Source organism: Hylobates moloch, unplaced genomic scaffold (assembly GCF_009828535.3).
Source record: "Hylobates moloch isolate HMO894 unplaced genomic scaffold, HMol_V3 SCAFFOLD_1, whole genome shotgun sequence".
Lineage (NCBI taxonomy): Eukaryota > Metazoa > Chordata > Mammalia > Primates > Hylobatidae > Hylobates > Hylobates moloch.
Genome location: NW_026652276.1, coordinates 138910067 through 138936002, shown reverse-complemented (window position 1 = coordinate 138936002; position 25936 = coordinate 138910067). Strand labels below are relative to the sequence as shown.

The window sequence follows — 25936 nt, the reverse complement described above, 5'->3', positions numbered from 1 at the left end:
AATAAAATATGTGCAAAATCTTTACACACTGAAAACTATAAAAACATTCTGCGACAAGTTAGAGAAGACCTAAAGAAAAGAGCTATACCATATTCGTGGGTTAAAAGATCTGATATTGATAAGATGTCAGTTCTCAAATAGATCTCAAGGTTCAGTGCAATCCCAATCTAAATACCAGCAGGTAGATATGACACTAAAAGCATGAACAACAAAAGAAAATAAATAAATAAATTGGACTTTATCAAATTAAAAAAATTTTGTGCATCAAAGGACATTGTCAAAGAAATCAGAAGATAACCTACAGAATGAGAGAAAGTATTTGCAAATCATACATCTGATAAGGGACTGGTATCTAGAATCTACAAAGAATTCTTATAACTCAACAACAGAAAAACAAACAACCCAATTTAAAAATAGGCAAACGACTTGAATGGACATTTCTCTAAAGAAGACATACAAATGGCCAATAAGCCAATGAAAAGATGCTCAACATAGTAGGGAAAAACAAATTAGAACAACAAGGAGATACCATTTCATACCTACCAGGGTGGCTGTAATAGTAATTTTTAAAATGCAGAAAAATATTGGTGAGGATGTGGAGAAGTTGAATGTCTTGTCCATTGCTGGTAGGAATGGAAAATGGTGCAGCTGCTGTGGAAGCAGTTTAACAGTTCCTGAAAAAGGTAAACATAGAACTACATTATGATCCAGCAATTCCACTCCTAGGTATAGACTCGAGGAAATTAAAAGCAGAGACTTGAGGAGACACTTGTATGCCAATATCCATTGCAGCATTATTCACAGTAGCTAGAAATGGGAAACAACCCAAGGGCCTATCAGCAGACGAGTGGGTAAACAAAATGTGGTATATACAAACAGCAGGATATTATTTGGCTATAGGAAAGGAATCAGGATCTGAAACATGCTGATATGGATGAATCTTGGAAATATGTCAAGTGAAATAAGCCAGACACAAAAGGACAAATATTGTATGACTCTACTTATATGAAATACCTAGAATAGGCAAATTCATAGAGACAGGAAGCAAATTAGAGATTACCAGAGGGCAGCCAGGCGTGGTGGCTCACACTTTAATCCAGCACTTTGGGAGGCATAGGTGCGAGGATTGCTTGAGGCCAAGGCACAGAGTTCCAGACCAGTCAGGGCAAACACAGGGCAAATGCAAAACAAAAGCCCTTCCCTACAAAAAATATTTTTTAAGTTAGCTGGATGTGGCGGCTGATGCCTGTAGTCCCAGCTACTCAGGAGGCTGAGGCAGGAGGATTGCCTGAGCCCAGGAGGTGGAGGCTACAGTGAGCTTTGATTGGCCCTCTGCACTTCAGCCTGGGTGATAGTGCAAGACCTTGTCTTTAAAAAAAAGAAAAAGAGAGAGAGAGAGAGAGATTACCAGGTGCTGGAGAGAGGAAGAATGGGGTATTATTGTATAATGTTTACAGAATTTCTATTTCGAATAACAAAAATGTTCCAGAACAAAAATGTTCCAGATATTGTGCATAACAAATGATGCACAATAGTGTGAATATTTTATGTTATGTATGTTTTACCATAATTAAAAAATTAATAATGTAATATACCAAAAGTTATTGCATGAATTGTGCACTTTGAATTGTATACTTGAATTGTACACTTTAAATGTATGAATTGTGTGGTGTGTGAATTATATCTCAATAAAGTTGTTCTAAAAAATACCAGCAATGTTTTTGTAGAAATTGGTGTGCTAATCCTAAAATTTATGTAGAAATGCAAAGGACCTAGAATAACCAGAATAATCTTGAAAATTAGCGAAGTTGGGAGACATATATTAGTGAATCACAAGACTTTCTCTAAAGCTGTAGTAATGAAGATGGTATGTATTGGTGTAAAGGTCCATGAAACGAGAAAGAGTTCAGAAATCAGGCCCCACTTACATAGTCAGTTGGTTTTTGATCAAGATGCCAAAGCAATTCAATGGTGAAAAGAAGATCACTTCAACAAATAGTGCTAGAACAACTGCTTATCTCTATGGAAAAGATAAACCTCAACCCCTACCTCACATCACACACGTGAAATTTTTTGAGATAAATTATATAACTCAATGTAAAAGTGAAAATTCTGGATAAAGCTCCTACAAGGAAACATAGGGCAGTATTTTTTAGGATACAAAAGGCACTATAAAGAAAAAAATGACAAATTGGACTTCATCAAAACTAAAAACTTTACAAAAAATACAAGCCATAGATGAGAGACAGTATTCACAATACCTGCACATATGGCTGAGAAAAGCTTGTATCCAGACTCCTACAACTCAATAATAAAAAGACCAAAACAAATTATTAAAAAATGCACGATGACTTGAACAGCTGTTTTATAAAAGACTACATACAAATGCCAGTAAAATATGAAAAAGGGTTCAATATCATTAGTCACCAGGGTAATGCAAAATAAAACTAAACTGAGATAGCACTATACATCCACTTGTTTGGTGAACATTAAAAGAACAAAAACAACAAACATTGGCAACTGGAATTACCATACATTGCTAGTTGGAGTCTTAAATGGTATAACCACTTTGGAAATTGATCTGGTAATTTCTTTTAAACTCTGTGACCCAGCAATAAAGCTGCTAGGTATTTTTGCAAGATAAAGACTTTTTCCATAATAGCCCCAGTGACCCATCTTCTCCTAGAAGATACATTCTGCCTATCTGTTGATAGGCAAACTGTGGTTTGTCTCTTCACTTTGCTAAGTGAACAGATAAACAAATTTTGGTGTGTGGAAGCAGTGGAATACCACTCAGCAATCACAAGGAGAAAACTACTAATAGACAATATCCAGCAGCTTAGATGAACCCCAGAAACATGATGAGCAAAAGAAGCCAGATACAAAATAGTGCATAGTGTCTTATTCCATTTATATGAAATTCCAAAACAGGCAAAAACTAATTTATGGGGCAAGAAATCATAACATTGGTTGTCTGGGTTATAAGGATGGGTGTTGAGTGGTAAGGGTCAAACAGCTTTTTTTTTTTTTTTTTTCTGAGGCAGAGTCTCATTTTGCTGCCCAGGCTGGAGTGCAGTGGCACGATCTTGGCTCACTGCAATCTCCACCTCCAGGGTTCAAGTGATTCTCATGCCTCAGCCTTCCGAGTAGTTGGGACTACAGGTACATGCCACCACACCCAGCTAATTTTTGCATTTTTAGTAGAGATGGGGTTTCACCATGTTGGCAAGGCTGGTCTCGAACTCCTGAACTCAGGTGATGATCCTCCTGTCTCAGCCTCCCAGAGTGCTGGGATTACAGGCATGAGCCACCGCGCCCAGCCTCACAACAGCTGTTTCTAGGGTGATGAGAATGGTCTATATCTTGCTAGTGGTATGGGTTACATGGGTGGGCCTTTGTCATAACTCATCAAACTGCCCACTTATAATCTGCTCATTTCTCAGTATGTAAATTATTTTAAAAGTTAAGAAAAACATGTTCTCAGGGGCCAGGTGTGGTGGCTCACTCCTGTAATTCTGGCACTTTGGGAAGCCTAGATAGGTTCATCCCTTGAACTCAGTAGTTCAAGGCCAGCCTAGTTCAAGGCCAGCCTGGGCAACATGGTGAAACCCTATCTCTATAATTAAAAAAAAAAAAAAAAAAAAAAGCCAGTCATGGTGGTATATGCCTATAGTCCCAGGTACGCAGGAGGCTGAAGTGGGAGGACCACTTGAGCCCAGGAGGTTGGGATTGCAGTGAGCTGTGATGGCACTACTGCACTCCTTTCTGGGAGACAGAGCGAAATCTTGTCTCCAAAAAAAAAAAAAAAAGTTATCAGGAATGGCAGGGTTGAAACAGCAATTTGGCATTCCAATCCAGTTCAGATAGCCAGATCAAAACAGCAAGTTCAAGACTTGAAGAATGCCCACAAACCAGAAAATTCACAAAAAAAGATAGAAAACATACAAAGGATATGACTAGGTAACTCACAAATGAGGAAATACGCTAAAAGGGGTAGGCAGGGGCTGGTGAGCAGCATTTCATAAGTTTACCGGACACTCAGAGTTTTCCTCCAGGTATTGCTTGTTCATACTTTATATCATTTTTCTCTTGGGTCGGTTATCTTTTTCTTTTCAATTATAGATACATTGGTTATATGAGTAGCAAATAGCTTTTCTTAGAGGGTGGTTTGTATTTTCACTTCGTATATCATGTCTTTTGTTGTGTTTTAAATTTTAATTTAATCAAATGGAATCCACCTTTTGGTGATTAGTGTTTGTGTTTAGTTTAGAAACAGAATTCCCTATTCAAATATCACTAAACATTATGTGATATTTTCCCTAATAATTTTATAGTTTTTTCACCTTTAGGTCTTTAACATCTCTTTTTTTTTTTTTTTTCAAGGTGGAGTCTTGCTCTGTTGCTCAGGCTGGAGTGTAGTGGCATGATCTTGGTTCACTGCAATCTCTGCCTCCCAGGTTCAAGAGATTCTCCTGCCTCAGCCTCCCCAGTAGCTGGGATTACAGGCACATGCCACCATGGCTAGCTAATTTTTTTTTTTTTTTTTGTATTTTTAGTAGAGACGGGGTTTCACCATGTTGGCCAGACTGGTCTCGAAGTCCTGACCTCAAATGATCTGCCTGCTTTGGCTTCCCAAAGTGCTGGGATTATAGACATGAGCCACCATGCCCGGCCACCTTTAAGTCTTTAAACCATTTGGAAGTTGTGTATGGGATGTAATTTGGGTTAATTTTATCTTTTTCCTTATGAATAGCCACTTGTCTTGGAATCATTCAGGCTATTCTTTTCCTGTAATTTAATAGCAGCAGCACCATCATATATAAATGATTTTAACTCTAGGTCCTCTGTTCTATTCATTTGCCTAATTGTCTCTCTGGACCAATATCACACTATTAGAAGGTCTCAGGGTCTGTTGAGATTTGCCCCCCTCCCCTGCACCTACAAATAAATACAGTTGGCCCTCCATATCTGTGGAGGCCCTCCACTTAAATGGAGTCAGCCAACCTGGGATAAAAAGAATGTGGGAAAAAAAATTTCACGAAGTTCCAAGAAGCAAAACTTGAATTTTTTCTGAGTCAAGTACTACGTTGAATGCACGCAAATGAAGTGATGTGCAGGTATTGTATTAGGCATTTTAAGTAATTTATAAATTATTTAAAATGTATGGGAGGATGTGCATAGGTTACATGCAAATACTAGTCCATTTTATATATGGGACTTCTGAGCATCTTCAGATTTTGATATCTGCCAGCGTCCTGGAACTAATCCCCCACAGATACCAGGGTTTGACTATATAGTGTTTTCCTTTAAAATTGTGTTCGCTATTCTTGTTCCTTTAATCTTCTGTATGAATTTAAGGATCATCTTTTCAATTTTGAGAAATACCTTATTAGAATATTTATTGAAATTATACTGAATTTATAGACTGACTTTGGGAGAAATTGCTGTCACTACAAAATTTCATCTTCCTACCAATGAATATAGTTTATCTTTCTGCCTACTCCTATGTTCTTCAATAAAGTTTTACAATTTTATTATAAAATACAAGGTACCTAGGAATAAATTTACAATTTTATTGTAAAACTTTTGTTTTACACTATTATTTCCACTATTACTATGTTCTTCCATAAAGTTTTACAATAAAATTTTGTAAACTTATTCCTAGGTACCTTGTATTTTATTGCTGCCATTAAAGAATATCTTTTGGAAAATTACATTTTCTAATTTTTGTTGCTATTGAATTTGTTAATATACTTGTTTTGGATTCAACAACCTTGACAACCTCTTATTTGCAGTAGTTTATAGGTTCCTTTGTATTTCGTATTTTTTCCTTTCTAATCTTTATAAATTTTATTTCTTTTTCTTGTCTTATACAAGCAAAAAGGTTTTATACAATGCTGAATAGAAGTGGCCATAGAAGATAATCTTATTGTGTTCCTAATCTGAAATGGAATGCTTTCAACATTTCATAATTACATATAATTTTTGCTATAGGTTCTTTGGTAGCTGCCATTTACCAGACTAAATAAGTTGCTTTCTCCATCTAGTTTACTAGTGATATTAATTATGAAGCAATGCTTAATATTACAAAAAAGTTTCTGGCTGGGCGTGGTGGGTGTGGTGGCTCATGCCCGTAATCCTAGCACTTTGGGAGGCCAAGGTGGGTGGATCACCTGAGGTCGGGAATTTGAGACCAGCCTGACCAATATGGAGAAATCCCATCTCTCCTAAAGATACAAAAATTAGCTGGGTGTGGTGATGCATGCCTGTAATCTCAGCTACTCAGTAGGCTGAGGCAGGAGAATCACTTGAACCCAGGAGGCGGAGGTTGCAGTGAGTAGAGATCGCGCCATTGCACTCCAGCCTGGGCAAAAAGCAAAACTCCATCTCAAAAAAACAAACAAACAAACAAACAAAAAAAACCTACATTCATTGACATATTGACATGATCATAAGGTTTCTTCCTTAAACCACCTAATATGGTAAATCTCTAACCATCCTTGCATTCCTAGGATGAATCCAATTTGGTAATGGATTTTCACTATGTATATTAAAAATGGTGTATTTTTAATAGACATTTCTGGAATCAGTTGCCTACTGTTTTATTGAGGACTTTTGCATCTATATTTAGAAATGAGATTGGGCTTTAATTTTTTCCTTCATATACCATCCTTATCTGATTTGCCATCAGAATTGTTATACTTTGTAAAATGAGGTGGACAGTGTTCCCTCATTTTATATTTACTGGAACAGTTTGTTTTAGATAATGATTATCTGTTCTTCGAAGTCTGGGTATAACTGGTAAACCTTCTGGGTTTAATGGGTTTTATTTTTATCTTAATTTAATTTTATTTTTAGTATGGAGGGTAGATTTTAAAACTCCCAATTCAAGTTATAAATATAACCGAAAAAATGTATTTCTTCTTGAGTAGTTCTGTTAGGTTATATATTTCTAAGAAACGGCAGTTTGTCTATGTTTTCAGTTTATTGATTATGGGTTTTAAGTAGAATTGTGCATAAATGACTCTGAGAACTTACTCTGTATAGTCTGGACGAGATGCCTGCTAGGACTGGTTGCGCCTTCTCCTAGAGAGAGAGAGACTTCACCCAAGTTCAGCTTCCCACAGAACCAGTAGCTCCCTTCCTTTGGCAGGAGGGTCTGTGGCTTGCCACAGCACCCCAGGTGCGGGGCTTTCACAACAACTCCAGTAAACAACAAGCACTTAAATACAAATAATTCATACTAAGCAGTCTGTATGCCTCCCACAAACAAAGTTAATTCTCATGCTGGCACTAGAAGAGCCTGTGGCTAGTGATACCCATGAAATGCAAACTCACTGTGGGTCTGGCTCATCACCCTGGTCCTGCCATGATTCTCTGTCCAACAATGGGAGGACAGCGATTACATATCAAATGGTAGTTTATATACCATTGGTCAGCTCTAATTGTTGACTCTCTCTTTCTCTCTCTCTATTAAGTGCACTAAAGGTATGTCATGGTTGTTTTCGCTTTTATTTTGAAATAATTTTAGATGTATAAAAAAGTTGCAAAGTTAACACAGAATTCCCATATAACCTTCACCCAGTTTCGGTAATGTTGACATTTCATATGACTATGTGCATTTGTTAAAAGAGATTAACATGGGGGGGCACGGTGGCTCACACCTGTAATCCAAGCACTTTGTGAGGCCTAGGCAGGTGGATCACCTGAGGTCAGGAGTTCGCGACTAGCCTGGCCAACATGATGAAACTCTGTTTCTACAAAAAACATACAAAAAATTAGCTGGGCATGGTGGTGACGCTTGTAATCCCAGCTACTCAGGAGGCTTAGGCAGGAGAAGCGCTTGAACCCAGGAGGTGGAGGTTGCAGAGCCAAGATCGCGCCATTGCACTCCAGCCTAGGCAACAAGAGTGAAATGCTGTCTCAAAAAAACAAACACAAAAAAAAGAGATTAACATTAGTGTAACACTACACTACAGACATAATTCAGGTTTTCCTTTTTCTTTTTCTTTTTTTTTTTTTTAAAGACAGAGTCTCACTTTGTCACCCAGGCTGGAGTGCAGTGGTACAATCACGCCTCACTGCAACCTTCGCCTCCCAGGCTCAAGCAATCCTTTCATCTTAGCCTTCCAAGTAGCTGGGACCACAGGCATGCACCACCATGCCTGGCTAATTTTTAAATTTTATGTAGAGATGGATCTCAATCACCCAGGTTGGTCTCAAACTCCTGGGCTCAAGCAATTATTCACATTTCACCAGTTTTTTCACTAATATCTTTTTCCTGTTTAAGGATCCAATACAAGATACCACATTGCATTTAATGTCATCCTATTTAATTTTTTAAAACTCAATTGTATGAGAAAAATTAACATATAAAGCCCACTTAGCATATATAATTCAGTGCTTTTCATTATATTTACAAAATTGTGTAGTCCTTACCATAATCTAAGTTTAGAATATTTGCATTACCCCCAAAAGCAACCCTGTACTTATTAAGCAGTCACCCCCCATTCCTCCCTCCTATAGCCCTAGGCAACTAATCTTTGTTTCTATTGATTTTCCTGTTCTGGACTTTTCATATAAATGGAATCATACAATGTGTGTGGTGTTTTATGTCTGGCTACTTTCACTTAGCACATTTTGCAGATTCATCCATAGTGTAGTATTTATCAGTACTTCGTTCCTTTATATTGCTGAATAGTATTCCATTGTATAGGTATATGGCATTGTGTTTATCCATTCACCAGTTAATGAGCATTTGGATTGTTTCCATTTGGAGGTTATTATTAATAATGTTGCTAGAATATTTGTGTACCAGTCATCATGTGGATATATGATTTCATTTCTCTTGGTATGTACCTGGGAGCACAATTGCTTGGTCATATGGTAACTGTGTTTAACATTTTGAGGAAATTCCAAAGTGTTTTCCAAAGTGGTTGCACCATTTTACAATCCACCAGCAATATATAAGGGATTCAATTTCTTTACATGCCCATCAACATTTGTTATTATCTGCTTTTGTTTTTCCTTTTGTTTTTAATATAGCCATCCTAGTGAGTGTGAGTGTGAAGTAGATATCTTATCATGGTTTTGATTTGAGTTTTTCTTTTGGTTAATGATGTTGAGCATCTTTTCATGTGCTTATTAGCAATTTGTATATCTTCTTTAAAGAAATATCTATTCAAATTCTTTGCCCAACTTTTAATTGTGGTGTTTTCTTATTTTGAGGTTTTTTGTTTGTTTGTTTTTGTTTTTGTTTTTGTTTTTTTGACGGAGTCTCTCTCTGTTGCCCAGACTGGAGTGCAGTGGCGTGATCTTGGCGCACTGCAACCCCTGCATCCTGGGCTCAAGCAATTCTCCTGCCTCAGCCCCCCGAGTAGCTGGGATTACAGGCACGCACCACCACGCCCGGCTAATTTTTGTATTTTTAGTAGAGATGGGGTTTCATCACATTGGCCAGGGTGGTCTCAAATTCCTAACCTCAGGTGATCCACCCACCTCAGCCTCCCAAAGCACTGGATTACACACGTGAACCACCACACCTGGACCTTATTTTGAGTTTTAAGAGTTCTTTATATATTCTGGATGCAAGTCCCTCTTCATGTATATGATTTTCAAATATTTGAAAATATTTGAAAATGTTTGTCAAAAATCAATTGACTATTAATATAGCAGTTTATTATTGACACACTATCTTGATTTCTGTAACTTTGTAACAAGTTTTGAAATAAGAAAATGTAATTCTTCCAACTGTGATCTTTTTCTAGATTGTTTCGGCTATTCTGTGTGTCATCTTATTTTAAATTTTTTTCATTTAATCACTTTTGGTTTTGGGATTTTATTTGTTGTTTCTTAGTTTTCTATATCATTCATTTCTGTTTTATTTTTATAATCCTAGCTTCTACATTCTTGGGTTTGCATATTTGTTTTATAACTGTAAAAATGAACATTTATTTTATTACCATTAGGACTTTTTTTTTTTGAGACAGGGTCTCATTCTGTCATCTAGGCTGGAATAGTGTGGCACAGTCATCGCTCACTGTAACCTCCGCCTCTCAGGCTCAAGCAATCCTCCCACCTCAGCCTACCAAGTAACTGGGACTACTGGTGCATGCCACCACACCCAGCTAATTTTGTATGGAATGATACATTTCTCAGAAATACCCTTGTAGTTAAGCAACACATGACTGTATATAAGTATATATATTTTTTAAATCCATGAGTTTAAAAATAGATTCTCAGATATAAGACATAAAAAGCCAACCATATGCTGTTCACAATAGGCATGCTTAAAATCTAATGATCTAGAAAGACTAAAAACAATGGAATGGCAAAATAATTACCAGGCAAATATTAATTTTTAAAATTGATGGCACAGAATTTTATAGCCACACAGAGGTCAGAACGCAGTGTAATTATGCTGATACCAGACAAAAAAGACTTAAAAAGTATTTAGGGATAAAGAAAGTCACTGCAAAATGAAAACATGAACAATTCACTAGGAATATTCAACAGTTCTGATTTTCTGTGCAACAACTAACAGCATAATTGACAGAAAGAGATGGAAAAAATGAACAAATTAACAGTCAGTATGGGGTAGACAAAAATAGAATATGAAAGGTTTGAACAAGACAATTTTCACGACTCAGCATATACCAAAAAAGTCAAGATTTTCTGATCACAATGTACTACAATTTGAAATTAGTTAACAAAAAGATAACTCCTTAAAAAAAAACCTTAAAAATACTTCTAAATGATTCACATGTCAAAAAAGAAATCATAAATGAAATGAGTACATACTTAGCACTGAAAGAGTGTGACTACAATACATAATAAAATCTGAGGGATGTAGCTAAAGCAGAACTTGAGTCATTTGTGGGTTTAACTGCACACATTCAAAAAGAAAAAAGTGGCCAGGCACGGTGGCTCATGCCTGTAGTCCCAGCTACTTGGGAAGCTGAGGTGGGAGGATAGCTTGAGGCTGGGAGGCGGAGGTTGCAGTGAGCTATGATTGTGCCACTGCACTCCAGCCTGGGTGACAGACCCAGACCCTGTCTGAAAAAAAAAAAAAGCCCATCTCTATAAAAAATACAAAATTAGCCAGGTGTGGTGACATGTACCTGTAGTCCCAGCTATTTGGGAGGCTGAGGAGGGAGGATCACTTGAGCCCAGGAGTTCAAGGCTACAGTGAGCTGTGATATACCACTGCACTCCAGTTGGGGCAACAGAATGAAACTCTGTCTCTTTAAAAAAAAAAAAATTAACATATATGCTTGACTTAACAAGCCTAAAGTTGATCAATATCTCTACCTTTCTCCTAAAATATACAAATAACCTTAGAACATTTTAACACCAGTCACTTGCCTCTTGTCTGACATGTTTTTTTGTCTTCTGATAGTTTTGTGCTTCCTTATGTCCCTCAAATTCATCATCATCATCATTACTATTAGCAGTAGGAGTGGTGTTTTCTACAGTCAGTGGTTGCTCCGGTTTACCCACATTTGCTATTTCTTTGGAGATGATTAGTTCTTGCTTTCTGCATCTTTCTTCTGGTTTTGATTTGCTCCTTCTGGAAGTAAAATATTCCCATAGTAATATTTTCTGGAAGGGCCTATGAATGGTAAACTCAGTCTTTGCCTAAACATGTCTTTTTTCTGCCTGACTTTTGAATTATAGTTTAGCTAGTTATAAAATTCTAGCTTATCAATTATTTTCCCTCTATATTTTGAAGATATTTTTCTGTTGTCTTCTGGTCTCTGACTATTGAGTACTGTGCTGTCAACTTATTTTTTGCTTCTTTAGAGGTAGTCTGTCCTTTACCTCTGGTGGCATTTAGGATCTTCACTTTGTTTTGTGGTCTGCAGTTTCCCTATTATGTGTAGTGTAGATTTATTTTCATTTCTTATCTTTGGACTCAGTGCATGCTTTTATTCTGCAGATTCTTTCCTTACAATTCTAGTAGAGTCTATGTTATTATCTCTTTGAATACTACCACCCCACTATTCTCCCTATTACTGTTTCTGGAATTTCTATTAAATACATATTGGACTATCTCGTTCCTTATGCCTCATAACCTCCTTTTAACATTTTCCATCTCTTCATCATATTGCCGCACTTAGCACAGTTTCCTCAGATGGGACTTCTAATTTACTAATTCTCCCTTCAACTTCTTTTTCAGCTTACAAACTTTTAATAGCTAGTTCTTATTTCTAGACATTCTAATTTGTTTCTGTTCAAAATATTACCTTTTTTTTTTTTTTTTTGAGATGGAGTCTCGCTCTGTCGCACAGGCTGGAGTGCAGTGGCACAATCTCGGCTCACTGCAAGCTCCACCTCCTGGGTTCACGCCATTCTCCTGCCTCAGCCTCTCCGAGAAGCTGGGACTACAGGTGCCCGCCACCACGCCCGGCTAATTTTTTTGTATTTTTAGTAGAGATAGGGTTTCACCGTGTTAGCCAGGATGGTCTCGATCTCCTGACCTCATGATCCGCCTACCTCGGCCTCCCAAAGTGCTGGGATTATAAGCGTGAGCCACTGCGCCTGGCCACCTTTTTTTTTTTTTTGGAGACAGAGTCTCACTGATGCCCAGGCTGGAATGCAGGGCAGAATCTCAGCTCACTGCAACCTCTGCCTCCCAGGTTCAAGCGATTCTCCTGCCTCAGCCTCCCCAGTAGCTGAGATTACAGGTGCACACCACCATGACTGGCTAATTTTTATATTTTTAATAGAGACAGGGTTTTGCCATGTTGGCCAGGCTGGTCTTGAACTCCTGACCTCATGTTATCTTCCCACCTCAGTCCCCCAAAGTGCTGGGATTACAGGAGTGAGACACACCTGCCCTACTTTTTTTTTGTTACAATAGTAGCTAAAACTTACTCTGTGCCAAGCATATGTGTACTCTTCTAAGCACTTTACATATATTAACACACTTAATCCTTAAAATAACCCATTGATATAGATATCATTAGTATACCTACTTTACAGATGAGGGACTTGAGGCACAGAAATATTAAGTGACTCACCCAAGGTCACCCAGGTGGTGGTAGGTGATAGTGACGAGATTTGAACCCAGCACTTTAGCTTCAGTTTCTGTGCTCTTAGCTACCATGCAACAGTGCCTCTCATGAGGTTTGTTCTTTTCTTGGTGTTTTAATTACATCTTTTAGGGCTTTAATAATTTTAAACATGTTTATTTTACATTCCCTTTCCAATTGTCATTCTATGATATGAAGTTTTAGGGTATCTTTTAGTGCTATTTATCGTGTCTGCTGACTCTTAAGTCAGCAGGATTTTGTCCTCCTCCGTTTCATTATTTTGTTCGTGAGCTTATCTTTTTTTTTCTTTTTTTTTTAATTTTTATTTTTATTATTATACTTTAGTTTTTAGGGTACATGTGCACAATGTGCAGGTTTGTTACATATGTATCCATGTGCCATGTTGATTTCCTGCACCCATTAACTCGTCATTTAGCAGTTTACAGTCCCACCAACAGTGTAAAAGTGTTCCTATTTCTCCACATCCTCTCCAGCACCTGTTGTTTCCTGATTTTTTAATGAAAAATATGGAACGCTTCACGAATTTGCGTGTCATCCTTGCGCAGGGGCCATGCTAATCTTCTCTGTATCGTTCCAATTTTAGTATATGTGCTGCCAAAGCGAGCACCGTGAGCTTATCTTTAAAGAAGGCTGTTTTTCTGTGAGAATCCCCTGTGGCCTGGGTTGTACATGTGTCCCTCCAGAGTAGTTTTGCATTTGCCACAGAAAGATCACCAGACCTGGAACTCTTTTTTGGCTGTTTATCATTTTGGGAGTCATTTATCATCATGGTTCCTGGACCATCTGCAAATTTGAACCTCCAAATTTGAGGTAGAAAAAGACCCTGAGAATTCATTTCTCAGAGGACATTTTTCCCCATCCAGACAGAGGCATATAAATTCTTTTTTGTCTCTCTCTGCCAGTGCATCGATGGTTTTCCTAATCTACTCTTTTCAGTGTGGGTGTAGCCTTTTAAAAACTGCTGCAGTTTTTTACCTAAGCCCAGCTGTGGCAGCATCCCACATCCTTACCACTCACTTCTCGCTTTGTTACTGACACACCTGGAGACTTCCTTTCTCTCTTGCCAGTTCATTCATGCATTTAAAATAATTTTCACTGTATTTTGTCAAGCATTTTAAGGCAGTATGGCAGGAGAGTTTTCAGACTGTTTCCCCAGATCTTCTTTTAAGAAAGTTAGGAGTCTCATTCCACCCTTTAAAAAAAGTATGATGTTAATTATTTTCTCTTGGTAAGCCTAATTAAAAAATTGGGGACATCCATTGAAGTGTTAGGAGGAAAATGCAAACTACTTATTGTACCACTACCTAAAAATGGCCATGTTTTATATGTTTTCTCCTTTTTGTATTATATATGTTTAGATATACATACACATATATATGTGTGTATGTATATATGTACTGTATAACTTGATTCGTGTGTGAATATCTGTTTACATGTGCGATTTTTCACCTAACAGTGTATTGTATTTTTCTTACATCATTAAAATTCATTAAAGAACAAACAACTGAAGAAAAACTTCTGTCTTAGAAGCTTACGGATAAATGAGGGACATCTTCCTGCATATATTTGATTAGCTGTTCTGCAAATCTACTCTTCTGTACCTAGCAACCTAGAAATAAAAAAGGGAATAGCTGCACTAAGAGCCCTAGAATCCTAATTAACATTGTGCTGCTGATAGATGCCTTACATTTAAAGCAAGATCATGTTGTTTCTCTCCCATATAAATGATTTTCATTGACTATTCTGAATAACTTTATATTTCCGGTCTCCAATTTGCTGCAACTAAATCTTAGCTACTCCCCCATTCTGGCTTTCCTGTTGAAAATTGCTCTCTGAGCAAAGCCTGGAATGTCTGAAGTCATTCCCCAACACAGTTGCTAGAGATGGGCTGTGAAATAACAGAATTTAGCAGCAAGTCTCTCCACAGGCCAGTGTATAAAAAGGATCTGAAACCTAGGCTGGGAATGACAAGTATGCTAGAGGGAATGGCACTCCCCTGCCCGCCTTCCAAAAGCAGTTTGGCTTCAGGAGAGTGGGCGTGTGTTTCACTTGGTCTTGCAAATGTAGGTCTAACTTTGTCACCGCCTTTCCGTCTGCCTTCCAGCATCTGTGCCCAGTTGACGTAATGACTGTGGAAGGCAGATTGAACGTTATTAAGGAGACAGTCTGGAAATTGCGAGAGGCAGGCAGGGTCAAGGATAGAATGCATTCTTGGGAGACTGGGGTTCTCAGCTCACAGTAATTGAGAAATCGATTCAAACTCATGCCATACAATGAAATTATATGTGTGTGTGCATTTCCTAGAAGTTACCCCATGGCCCTTCCTAGTTAAGTTAGCACTATACAATGTCTTGGCCAAATGAATTTGAGTTCCAAGTTAGGTTCTTGAGACTTAAATTAGTTCCAAGTTAGTTTCTTAAAATTTGTAGTAGAAATAATAGCCTTAAAATGTAATTTATTAAAAATTAAATTTAGGGCCAGGCACGATGGTTCCTGCCTGTAAACCTAGCACTTGGGGAGGCTGAGGTGGGAGGACTGCTTTAGCTCAGGAATTTGAGACCAGCCTGGACAACATAGTGAGACCTCATCTCCACTAAAATAAAAAAATTAGCCAGGCATGGTGGCACACACCTGTAGTCCCAGGTACTCAGGAGGCTGAGGCAAGAGGGTCACTTGAGCCCAGGAGTTCAAGGCTGCAGTGAGCCATGATCGTGCCACTGCACTCCAGCCTGTGTGACAGAGCAAGACCCCCCTCCAGAAAAAAATTAAAATCTTTAAAAAACAACAGTTTTGATTTACAACTGCCAGAATTTATGAGAAAAAGAATTTTAAGTTTCAAAAGTTTAGTGTGTACATTAAAAAAACGAAGGCACAAAGCTTATGTTGCCAACAAGATATTAGAAACAGATTGGAAGTATAACTACACAACTCTACTTCCTGTAGATTAAAGATTGCCAAGACTTTATTCATATTTTTATTTTTTAAAAAATTTAAAAACTGAGAGGTTGATTCATTTCTAACAGGGACATGCAAATGTCTGATGGTGGCCCAGGAGGGCTGTCACTCAGAATCAGGTGGGTGCAGAGTGGCCTGCAGGACACGATGACCCAGCATGAGACAGGATGCATCACATCTGGGTGATGCCTCTCTCCAGGGGATCAGCCTGAACTAAATGCCTCTGGGCCAGGATGCCCAGCAAGCCCCGAGATGCCTCCTGGAGAGAAGGAAGTATGTGAGAGTATCCTGAGTTAAGTGAGACCTAAAATGCCTGAGAAAACCCTGAAATGACTGAGTCTATCTGGAACTTATTTGATTGTTCTTCTGCCATCAGATAGAATGAGGTCTCAAAAGAGAAATTAAATTATATTACAAGAAAATAAAGCTCAATTGCTTGCCTATTTGAGTTTGTGGCCTGTGAAAATCTTGCCTACCAAACTACGAGAAGCAACATGAGGGGCTTTATGATAACTCTGCAGGTAGGTGGGCATCTCGTGGAATCCAAGGGGAAAGGCATGGGCTGGGCCGAGAAAGGACTAGAACCAGGAGCTGGAAGCCATTGGGATCTTTTCTCAGCTGCCATGGCTGCTTCTTATTGCATATCTGTTTCTGTCTTCTCTCTCTGAGGCCCATCTTTCTCTACGTCTCCCATTCATCTGACGGAATATAGTGGCATCAATGCCTAAGTTACGTGACACAGTTTTAGCCACATGCAGATTCTACGTTTCTGTATCTTGGCCTCATTCCCAAATTCTTGGACAAGATTCTGATTGGCCCACTTAAGTCCCATGTCTGTCTTCCTCCATTCAATCAATGGTGGCCTGAGGGGCACAGGCCCGTGGTAGAGACATGACTGCTGTGGGTTCCTCACCTCGGGTCAGGGGACAGTTCCCAGGGAATTGGAAATGGCTGTGAGCTGGGAGGACACCCCAAAAGATGATGACTTCTCAGTCACTACGGGACCTATCCCTTACTTTTCCCATCTAGAAAATAGAAGGAATAATATCTATAATATTCCTAATTTTAAGTGAAGGCAAAGGGAATTAACATGTACTGACTTCTCTCCATGTAGGAAGTTAACCAGCTTATCTTAGCGCATCCTGAAAACAACCCTAAGAGGTGGGCATTTTAATTTCCTCCTTTTTAGATGAGAAAATTGATGCATGCAGAGGTTAAATCTCATAGCTAGTACGTGAAAGCTCAGATCTAAACCCAGACAGAACCTGTGCTGCAGCCCCGGAAGCAGCTGTTATTAAGATTGAGATAATGTCTCAAAGCCGTGCATTACATTCTCAGCTATTAAGAAACTGCCAAGGACAGTATCTTACATGTAGTAAATGCTCTGAATTGGAAGTCTCATTAATAAGAGCACTCTCCCTTCAATTGCAGCAGAAGTCTTATCCTCACAGAGTGTTTTGCTCACATTAATCCACCAAACACCTCTGGGAAGTGGGCACCCATCTCCTTTGGAGAGGTTTCTGCCAAGACGCATTTTATTACAATGAAAAGAGAGATGAAAACAGCCGCTTATACCTGTTTTAATTGTAATTGACCTTCAGCCACCATTTTACTGCATCAGATTCAAGAGCTTCTAAAGCTTCCACCCTGCTTCATGTTGAGGTGTGAATTTGTCACCTTAGGAGCCTGTTGTCACAGTCTTTAAGATGTATTTATGTGCTCTGATCTTCTGGCCTCCTGACGCTAAATATAACTCTTTTTTATTGGTACTCAGCTGATATACAAAACTCAGGCTCTTTTTGTGAATGTTTGCTGAATGAGAGATTTGTTAACACCTACTGTATTCTCAGCTCTGAGAATATTAAACCTCTGAGATACAATGCAAACCTCTGAGAGCAAACAGCCTTCTCTGTGCTATCAAAAAGCTAAGAACTTGGTCATTAGGGAAATGCAAATCAAAGCCACAATGAGATACCCCTTCATACTCAGTAGGATGGCTATAATACAAATAATTTAAAAAACAAACAAACAAAAAACCAGAAAATAACGTGTTGGCAGGTGTTAAAAGAAAAAACTTTAGACAAGTTAAATTTTACAGAGTTTAACTGAGTAAAGAACAATTTGAGAATGGGGCAGCCTCTAGAATCAGGGCTGCTACATGGTCGGCTAACATTTACGGACAGAAAAGGGAAAATAACGTACAAAAAAGCGGAAGTGAGGTACAGAAACAGCTGGATTGGTTACAGCTCAGCATTTGCTTTATTTGAATACAATTTAAACAGTTGGCTGCCTGTGATTGGCCAAACTAACACCTGTAAATGAAAGCACTATGCCTATGATTGGCCAGAACTCTGCGATTGGTGCAAGTGTAGGTTACAACATTCTGTTTACATATCCAGTTAGGTTTCAGTTAAACATTTAGGCTGGACTTAAATATGTAAGGAGGCAGCTTCAGGCTAAACTTAATTTAACACAGTGATGTGGAGAAATTGGAAAAGACACAACTAAGAACCTATTTTAAAGTCACCAGTCAGGTCTAGTTTGGGTGAAATTAATGCATGTTCACTTGAGAGCATTAGTTGAAACTTCCTGTAATTCAGTTGGCTTGATTGGTGGCCAACTTGCTTTGGTTAAAGATACAAATAAGGGACTTCAAACACCATAAGTAGGTTTCTGATCTGCCTCTCTGAGCATTAGTACCACAGGTAGAATGATCATGTAATTGATCATCCAAACTGTGACAATTATTTCCAAGACAAATGATAAAAAGGACACTGGGACAGAAGGCCAACCCATGGTTGCCTTTGCTAGAGGAAACCAGTAACATATTGACAACCAGAGAACTGACTTTTTCTTTACCAAATCAATCATGGTAGATTTTATGATTAATCTATTTAATCTGTGGGAAAAATGTAACAATGGCCCAATGATAGAACCAAAGGATACATACTGTGATTTACTAGGAAGCAGCAGTGGCAGGGTTCCACGTGAAAAAATAGGTATCTTTTTCTCTTTTTCAGGTCTGCCTCTTCTTTGACCCATGCATGCTTCCGTTTTCTTCCATGGGAGGTTGGTCAGAAAGTGGCAGCTCAGGGTAGGTGTCAGGAAGACAGTGGTCAGAAACAGACCCGGAGAGGGATTTGGGCCACCATGATAAGAGAGGAGTGGCCAAAGGGATGAAGAACTTACAGTTTATTGGCTGGGCACGGTGGCTCCCGCCTGTAATTCCAGCACTTTTGGGCGGCTGAAGCGGGCAGATCACTTGAGATCAGGAGTTCGAGACCAGCCTGTCCAACATGGTGAAACCCCCTCTCTACTAAAAATACAAAAATTATCCGGGTGTGGTGGCAGGAGCCTGTAATCCCAACTACTTGGGGGGCTGAGGCAGGAGAATTGCTTGAACCCAGAAGGTGGAGGTTGCAGTGAGCAGAGATTGCGCCACTGCACTCTAGCCTGGGCGACAGAGCGAGACCCTGTCTAAAAAAAAAAAAAAAAAAACCTACAGTTTATTGATTTCCTTTCCTTTACAAGGAAAAAGAGTTGGCTGCCTTCATGTGTGACTTTTAATCTTTGTATCTCTGCCCAGGGGCACATTTTGGAGACGATGCTGTTTAAATTTCCAAATCAATAAATAAGCAGGGTCAAAGATCCAAAACTAGCCAATTGCTATTTCCAGGAAAAGATGCTGGCCTTGTCAATGTGGTTCTGTCCTGCACATACCAGGGACTTCACACTTTTCCTGCCCAGGCCTAGAGTTGCTTGGAGCTATTCATTCTACAGAAGTTCCATCCAACTGTCTCGGTATTATTGCCACAAAGAACTTTTGAAGAGGGCTGAACTAGGTGGGCATTAGAGACCTATAAAGGAAAGTAATATGCCTAGATTTTTATATGTGTGTATAAAGCACTGTAAGCGCTATGACTAAAGAAATGAGAATGTCAGTGTGAAACTTTTTGCGATTCTGCCTGGGCGTCCATCAGATGGCCTTTCTTCTAAGAGGTAGAATCAGAACACATTGGCTTAGAAGCTGCTGTAGAAAACTGGCCCATCTGGCTATTCTAATTGTTTCAGAAAAGAAATACCACTGTATCTATATATGGATCTCTTGGTGTCCTCACTGCCAAATATACATAGATCATACAAGACCCTAAAACCGTTATCTGTTATGCTTTTGGCTTACTTTCCACTGGGCTTTTTTCCCCCACTTTCTTAAATAAGGTTATTATGACTCACATTCAGCTTCCTATATTCTATGAATTCACCCCCTTCCAAGAAGTTGTTTTTTTAAAAATCATGGTTGTCTAAAAGCCTTATAGTTGTAAATTTCTCCTTTCCTTATGGTAGTACCTTGCACTTGTATGTATAGAAAAACGACCACAATGTAACTGTTGAAATAGATACCCTTTGCAATGTCTTCCCAGCTCAGTACCCCCTTCCATTGAGAATATCTCCATCTCCATAAGACATAAGGTTTGTGATGGCTCACTCTGCTCTCCTGTCCGTGAAGGGACTCCTGAGTTTGAGGTGAGCCAATCAAATTGGAGCTGGGGTTCAGTAATAGACAACCTGTTAACTGGAATGAGGGTAATGGAAACTGATGAGCAGAAGCTGCCATCATAGAAAAGCATTCTCATCCACATGCCAGGAGAAGCAGGAAAGTGGATATTTTAAGAGAAGAACAGAACAGATGTGCAAAGTAAAGGATGGAAGATGATCTGGCTAGAGACAAAGAAGAGGAGGGGTGGGAGAGAGAGAGGAAGGGACTGGAAATAGTAGTTCCTGGTTCTCAGCTGTCATGAAACCCACTCCTGTCCTTGGGTTCTGTGAGATATTCTGGACTTTTATACAAAGGTCTCCTGACTTTCCCCCCACTAAGCTAGCTTGAATGAGTTCCTGTTATTGACAACCAGAAGACCATTGACTAAGACAACTAGAACGTACTTCTCCATTTTCTCATCTGTTTTGAGTCCCAGAACAGAAGAATGAACCTGGATTCTTCCTGAATTAGTGAAATACAATTATAGACATTTAGATCTGAAATAATCTAATCCAACATATTTATTTTATGGATGAAACAGTAATGTCCAAGGAAGTTAAATGGCTTGCCCAAGGTCAAGGTCACACAGTTAGGGGATAGTAGAATTAGAACTAAACTTTAGGTCATTTGAATGCCAGTCTGGCTTTCTTTCCACTAAACAAATCTGCCTTTTAATGAAAGCATTTCAGCATCACACTTGGTGCAGAGAACAGCTGCTCCCTCTTCTGAATGATGTGGTAGATCCTGCAATCAAGGGATCCCCGTCCTCAAACACAGTGGTGGGCCGAGGATCCAGGCTGAGCTTTTAGAGTATCACAGACCTCTAGCATCAGTGATCGGCTCAGAGGTGGGCTTCAGCTCCAGGTAGAACTACTTAAGGACTTTTTAGGGAGAATAATCAGGCACTTGGAGAGAATGTGGATCTCTCATTTTTGAGCTCTGAGAAATTAAAGATCACATGAGCTTAGAGCTGCTAGGGGTTGTCTTTTCAGCATGAGAAGACAGCCTGCTGAAGAACAGAGCCAGCACAGAGGAAAACAGAACCAAGAGATGGAGAGAGATAGATATCCGATAACTTTACCTGGGCACCTAGATTTAGCCATGCCTGAAGTTATCCAATTCCTGAACTTACCAGTTACCTGACCCAGTGCATTTCCTTTTCTACTTAAGCTAGTTTGACTTGACTTTCTAGCATATGTAACCAAGTAAGGTATAATACCAAAACATTGATGGCTAATCCTAGTTTAACTTTATATACTTTTGCTTATTTTTATATGCTACAGAGAGGCTGTATCTTTGGGTCATTGTAAACAGATGTCAGCTATTTTGGTTAAAATGTATTTAATATGACTTATTAAGACTAAACTAGGAGCAGTAGTGACAAAGAAATACAACTGTGTGTGTGCTTTTGTTTTCTGAGGAAGAAGAGTAATTTTCCTAAAGCAGTAGATGGGCTTTTTCGTTTGTTTCTGACCCCTTTTACACTTTTAGGACTTATTGAGGACCCCAAAGAACTTTTGTTGTGTGGGTTCTATCAATATTTACTGTATTAAAAATAGAAACTGAAAATCTTCAAAATATTTAGTGATTCATTTGAAGATAGCAATGATGAAAGCATGTGAACACAAATAATATCTTAGTATTATAATAAAATTAGTTTTGACCTTGCAGGCCCCCTGAGATCTATTCTAAAGAAAAATGTCAGTTTGTGTGGGATAAAAAAGAGCAAAATGTAGGACAAACTTGGAAAGTGAATTTTATTTGCCTTCGTTTATAATACTTGAGTCGGAAAAGGAGCTCCATAATCTGTTGAAATCTTAGCAAAGTTTGCCTAATTTTGGTAAGCCTTTTTCGTTGTTTTACTGATTAATGCTTTCACCGACAATGTAAAAGGTTATTCATTACTTGCTGTGTAATCTGCCTGGATAGCAAAGATTCTAGGTCTTACCAGAATAATTTCCTGTGCTTTCTGTTGACCTTACTAGATCCTCGACTATTTAAAAAGAAAAAGTACAAAAGGTTTTCACTTATGAAAGAGCAAAGGTTCTTTTTAATCATGTTGCCTTCTATGTTTATTTCAAAATGCTTTTTTGTGACTCAAATAAGTAATAAAGTATTGTTTCTAAGGCACCCACGATCCTATCTTAATCAAGCATTCAAATATGTTCTGATAAGTTTTTTTTAAAATTTTTGTTCTTCCAAAAAAATTAGATCTTAAATTTAGGAAAAAATAAAAAAAGATCAGAATTTTTTTTTTTTGCCATTCTTTCATCATAATTTTTTAACCTTTTTTATGGTAATAAAATACATGGAACATAAAATTTAACATTTTCCCTATTTTTAAATGTACAGAAAATTAGGATATCTTTTACACCTAAAATATCTTTAAGATTTTCCAGTGTATCCCTTGAAAATCACAAACTTGTTTCTTTCATCACATAAAAAGATAAGGGCTAGGTTTCTTCGATGTGTTACTATTGTAGGATTTATATGAGAAGAATTATCTAACCAGGGAAGGTACTTAGTCTTCCCTAGGTTAGATTTGTGTAAATAAAATATTGTTGGTGTAACTATTTCAGAAATGGTATACAGATGGTCCCCAACTTACAATGGTTTGACTTATGATTTTTCAACTGGGTTTATTGGGGTAGTAAATGCATTTTTGGCTTCTGACATTTTTTATTTACAATGAGTTTATTGGGATTTAACCTCACTGGAAGCCAAGGAGCATCTGGACTTTAGAGGAAATCCCTGGAGATTTATCAATGCCCTGGCTGTCCATTATTTATTTTTACCCTCAAGGAAAACACTGATCAAACTCTTATGAAATTGGTATGTTGTGTTTTATTTATTTATCAGAGTCCTGACAATGCTTTGCCTGATGATATTAGATGACAGTGTAGTGTTCTCAATCCTAATTTCAGTTATTATTTAAAATGTTTCCTTAGCCTGGCCACAGTCTTATAGTTTTAATTTGAATTTACTATCTCCTAAGCTAGTTGTTTTCAACTATGGAGTTTTATAAAAAGTAAAATGCCTAGGCCCTACTGCTGAATCTCTTTACTTCATATATTTGGTATATTATGTCTCATAATTATGTTATATCTCAATTTATTTTTCTCTATAAAAATTCTGTTCTTCCATTTTTATAAATCAGATTTTTTTAATGCAAACTTAATTATTATCCTTAGAGACAACTTGCCTATTTTTTTATTTTATTTTTTGGAATGGCTTTATTATCTTTGGCATGCTACAGAAGCAACCACATTTCTTTACTGGTTGCATTATAATTATGCACCCCTCATCTGACCTGTCACATTTGAGGGTTACCAGTTATAAATTAAAAACAGCCACTCTAAGTCTCTGTCATCTACAGATTTTTTTTTTCACTCTGAGGCTTGTGTGAAGGCCCTGCCATAAGCTACAGGCCAGATGTTGTGTCTTCAGCCAAGGACAGTCTCAGACTTGTGTGAAGGCCCTGCTATAAGCTACAGGCCAGATTTTGTGTCTTCAACCAAGAAAGACAGTCTCAGAGCTTCATGGAGAAGGACTGTATTGGATATTTCCAACTGTTGACACTTTAAAACATAGACTCTTGGGTATAGCTTTCTGAGCTGATATCTCTTAGATAACTCTCAGCTCAGATGAGTAAACTCAGTCAAGATCTCTAGGACTCCTTTTAGTCTGGAGAACTGCTAACCCAAGATCTTCAGAACAAGAGTTACTTACATAAGACTAAATGAACTGATGAGGGAAATTTTACTGTGTTTTTAAAAATAATATTGTTGATTTTGTTTCACTGTTCTATAGTCTGGTTGTATACATAAACCGATTTCTTTTTTTCTAAGCTATCTACAGCCTATAAAATTTAGTAGACTATTTTTGTAAATTGTATTAGTTCATTTTCACACTGCTGATAAAGACATACCCAAGACTGGGCAATTTGCAAAAGAAAGAGGTTTGATAGACTCACAGTTCCACATGGCTGGGGAGGCCTCACAATCATGGTAGAAGGTGAAAGGCACGTCTCACATGGCAACAGGCTAGAGAAAAGAATTTATGCAGGGAAACTCCTCTTTATAAAACTATCAGATCTCGTGAGAGTTATTCAGTATCATGAGCATAGCACGGGAAAGACTCGCCCCCATGTTTCAATTATCTTCTACTAGGTCCCTCCCACAACATGTGGGAATTATGGGAGCTACAATTCAAGATGAGATTTGGGTGGGGACACAGCCAAACCATATCATAAACTGAAATGAAACATCTTAAATTGTATTTGATTCTCACTGATCCTATAGAATCCAGAAACTTACTGAGTCTCTGCTTTTCATGGCAACAAAGTTTTATGTAAAAGCTCAATAAGAATATCTTCTCCTTCTTACTAGGATATAATTGGATGAATCAGTTGTACAACCAGGGCCTTACCTGGAGTGTCCTTTTTGAGAATGATGCTTATTTTATCAGAAGTAACCAGCCACTTTTCAGAAGCTAAAGTTGACATTACTTATGGAGCCAATGCATACAAAGCCCTCCTAGGAAAACTGGCTGGTGTCTGGCTTATAGGATCCCAGCCTTACAGGAGGTGAGGAATATTATTCCCATCAGGCCAGAAATTCAAGAAATTTGGAGGAATTTAAGAAGAAAGAGCCGGGCGCGGTGGCTCACACTTGTAATCCCAGCACTTTGGGAGGCCGAGGTGGGCAGATCACGAGGTCAGGAGATCGAGACCACGGTGAAACCCCGTCTCTACTAAAAATACAAAAAAATTAGCCGGGCCTGGTGGCGGGCGCCTGTAGTCCCAGCTACTCGGAGAGGCTGAGGCAGGAGAATGGCATGAACCCGGGAGGCGGAGCTTGCAGTGAGCCGAGATTGCGCCACTGCACTCCAGCCTGGGCGACAGAGCGAGACTCCCTCTCAAAAAAAAAAAAAAGAAAGAAAGAAAGAAAGAAATTCACCCAAACATATAGATACTATGGGTGACATTTTTTGGTAAGAGTTTCTAAAAGATCATTTGGAATTCCTTATTAAAACTTCTAGACAGAAGTTAACTTTATAAGTGATTAATACTATATGGACCTGGATTTTGCAAGCCAAACTTAAGAATAATCTCCCTTTGAAATTGTTATGATCATGAAAGGAAAGGGGACACTAGGGAAAAATTGTGAAAGACTGAAATAGACCAAAAGGTGGACTGGTGTCTTCAATGGAAAACTATACCTTGCTTTAGAGCACCCCCTTCCAAGTTTTCTGATTCTATAAATGATGTGCCTTTCATGATCTTTGAGCTCCTATATAGAACACTTATAGGAATGTAAAAAGTTATTGTCTATAGAAATAAAAATTGTGTTCAGTGAATAGCAATTGATTATTGTCCCAGGGATATTAA

General features: G+C 38.4%; 1 non-coding gene across 1 annotated transcript; it reads right to left on the bottom strand.

The window, feature by feature from the left end:
- Positions 1-13555: 13555 nt before the first annotated feature.
- Positions 13556-13662, bottom strand: LOC116809755 (U6 spliceosomal RNA). The gene has a single exon (XR_004369941.1). It is a non-coding gene; the product is annotated as a U6 spliceosomal RNA (small nuclear RNA).
- Positions 13663-25936: the final 12274 nt, after the last annotated feature.